Consider the following 3,440-nt stretch of genomic DNA (forward strand, 5'->3'; position numbering starts at 1 on the left):
GGGGGGGGGGGTTAAAGGGGGGGGTCAGGGCGATGGGGAGGTGCCCCCCGCCCCCCCCGGGTGGGTTATGGGGGGATATGGGGGGGTTAAGGGAGATGGGGAGGAGGGAAAGGGGAAGTTGGGGGATACCGGGGGGGGGGGGGGGGGGGCGTGAGAGATGGGGGGGGCACAGGGGAGATGTGGGGGGGACACGCACAGAGGGGGAGATGATGGGGGGGTGCCATGAGGTGCTATGTGGCACCACTGGGTGCTGTTGAGGCACTATAGGGCGGTGCAGGTTGCAGTGTGGGTACCATAGGGTGCTATGGGGTGAAGTGGAAGTGCCATAGGGTGCCATGGGGCGCTGTGGGGCCGCTATGGGGTGGTGTGGGGTGCTCTACAGGTGCCATGGGGTGCAGTGGAGGCTCTATGGGGGGCTCCATGGGCACTATGGGAGCATCACGGGTGCTATGGGGGCACCATGCGGGCCATGGGGCTCCACGGGCGCTATGAGGGCTCCATGGGGGCTCCATGGGCGCTATGGGGGCTCCATGGGCGCTATGAGGGCTCCATGGGGCTCCATGGGCGCTATGGGGGCTCCATGGGCTCTATGGGGGCTCCATGGGCGCTATGGGGGCTCCATGGGCGCTATGAGGGCTCCATGGGGGCTCCATGGGCGCTATGGGGGCTCCATGGGCGCTATGGGGGCTCCACGGGCGCTATGAGGGCTCCATGGGCGCTATGGGGGCTCCATGAGGGCTCCACGGGCACTATGGGGGCTCCACGGGCACTATGGGGGCTCCACGGGCACTATGGGGGCTCCACGGGCACTATGGGGGCTCCATGGGCTCTATGGGGGCTCCATGGGCGCTATGAGGGCTCCACGGGCGCTATGGGGGCTCCATGGGCGCTATGGGGGCTCCACGGGCGCTATGAGGGCTCCATGGGCGCTATGAGGGCTCCATGGGCGCTATGGGGGCTCCATGGGGGCTCCACGGGCGCTATGGGGGCTCCACGGGCGCTATGAGGGCTCCATGGGCGCTATGGGGGCTCCATGGGGGCTCCACGGGCACTATGGGGGCTCCATGGGGGCTCCATGGGCGCTATGGGGGCTCCACGGGCTCTATGGGGGCTCCATGGGCGCTATGGGGGCTCCATGGGCTCTATGGGGGCTCCACGGGCTCTATGGGGGCTCCATGGGCTCTATGGGGGCTCCATGGGCTCTATGGGGGCTCCATGGGCGCTATGGGGGCTCCATGGGCGCTATGGGGGCTCCATGGGCTCTATGGGGGCTCCATGGGCGCTATGGGGGCTCCACGGGCGCTATGAGGGCTCCATGGGCGCTATGGGGGCTCCATGGGCTCTATGGGGGCTCCATGGGCGCTATGGGGGCTCCACGGGCGCTATGGGGGCTCCATGGGCTCTATGGGGGCTCCATGGGCGCTATGGGGGCTCCATGGGCGCTATGGGGGTACCTCCATCGGGGGGGGGCAGCGCCGCTGTCCCGTGCCCCCCCGGCGCCCTCGGCCTTGCTCTTGCTGGAGGAGCCCTTGGTGCCGAAGAGGCTCCCGCTGGGCTGGTTCACGATGCGCGAGAGCGTCTCCAGCGGCTTCAGCGCCGCGTTCACCGTGTTCGCCATGTTCGGGCTGGGGGGGGGCAGAGGGGGGGTCACCAGGGAGCCCCCAGACCCCGCGGGAGCCCCCCAAAGCCACCTCAGCCCCTTCAGAGCAAGCAAAGCCCCTTGAGACCCATTAGAACCCTGCAAGTCCCCATCATAACCCCTTGAGGTCCCACCATAACCCATCAATACCCCCCCAAACCCCATTACAACCCCTGAAGACCCCCTCAAGACCCATCACAACCCATCAAGACCCCATCATAACCCCTTGAGACCCCATCACAACCCATTAATGCCCCCTCAAGACCCACCACAACCCATCAGGACCCCCCATAACCCCCCAGAGACCCAGCACAAGCCCTCCAGACCCATCAGAACCCACCAAAACCTCCCCAAAACCCCTTGAGACCCCCCCAACCCATTAAGACCCCCCCATAACCCGTCACAACCCCATCGAGACTCCCCCCAAGCCACTGAGACCCCCCCAAAGACCCACCACAAGCCCTTGAGACCCCACCATAACCCATCAATACCCCCAAACCCATCACAGCCCTTGAGACCCCCCAAGACCCATCACAACCCATCAATATTCCCCATAACCCCCCAAGACCCAGCACAAACCCAAAATAGGGGTACTCAGACCCTAAATAGCAGGTTTGGACCTGAAATGGGGGGCCCTGACCCAAAATGAGGGTATTTTGACCCAAAATAGGGGTACCCAGACCCTAAATCACAGCCCTGGACCCAAAATGCGGGTACCTGACCCAAAATGGGCCTATCTTGCCCCAAAATAAGGGTACCCAGAGCCAAAATGGGGGTACCTGACCCAAAATAGGGGTACCCAGACCCTAAATCACAGCCCTGGACTTGAAATGGGGGGCCCTGACCCAAAATAGGGGTACCCAGAGCCAAAATGGGGGGTACCTGACCCCAAAATGAGGGCATCTTAACCCAAAAGAGGGGTACTCAGACCCTAAATCACAGCCCTGGACCCAAAATGGGGGGCCGTGACCCAAAATGAGGGTATCTTGCCCCAACACAGGGGTAGCCAGAGCCAAACCGGGGGGCTCTTGACCCAGCCGAGGGGGGTACCTGGAGAGGTCCAGGCTGTGGGGGACCCTGGCCAGGTCGTTGACCAGGCCCTTCTTGAGGAAGAGGCGGATGATGTTGTTCATGCCGCTGTGCTGCGTCTTGGTGGCGCTGCTGTAGAAGCTGGAGGTGGTGGGGCAGGACTCCATGATGGTGCTGATGATGCACATGACGGCCTGGAGCCTGCCGGGGGGGGGACGGGGGGGCACACGGGGTGGGGGGGTCAAGTCAGCCCCATGGAGGAGACGTCAGCCCCATGGGGGAGATGAGGTCAACCCCATGGAGGCCAAGCCAACCCCATGAGGAACATTAACCCCATGAGGAACATTAACCCCATGGAGCTACACCAACCTCATGGAGGCCACGTCAACCCCATAGAGCCCATCTCAGCCCCATGGAAACCATCTCAACCCCATGAGGAACACTGACCCCCATGGAGACCACATCAACCCCATGGAGGCCACAACCCCATGGACGCCATATCCGCCCTATAGAGCCCATCTCAACCCCATGAGGAACATCTCAGCCTCATGGAGCCCATCTGAACCCCACGAAGAACATTAACCCCATGAAAGCCACGTCAACCCCATGGAGGCCACGTCAACCCTAGAGAGCCCATCTCAACCCCCCAAGGAACATCAACCCCATGGAGGCCACGTCAACCCCATAGAGCCCATCAGCCCCATGGAAACCATCTCAACCCCATGAGGAACACTGACCCCCATGGAGACCACATCAACCCCATGGAGGCCAC

Source organism: Psittacula echo, assembly GCF_963264785.1.
Source record: "Psittacula echo genome assembly, chromosome: 28".
Taxonomy (NCBI): Eukaryota; Metazoa; Chordata; class Aves; order Psittaciformes; family Psittacidae; genus Psittacula; species Psittacula echo.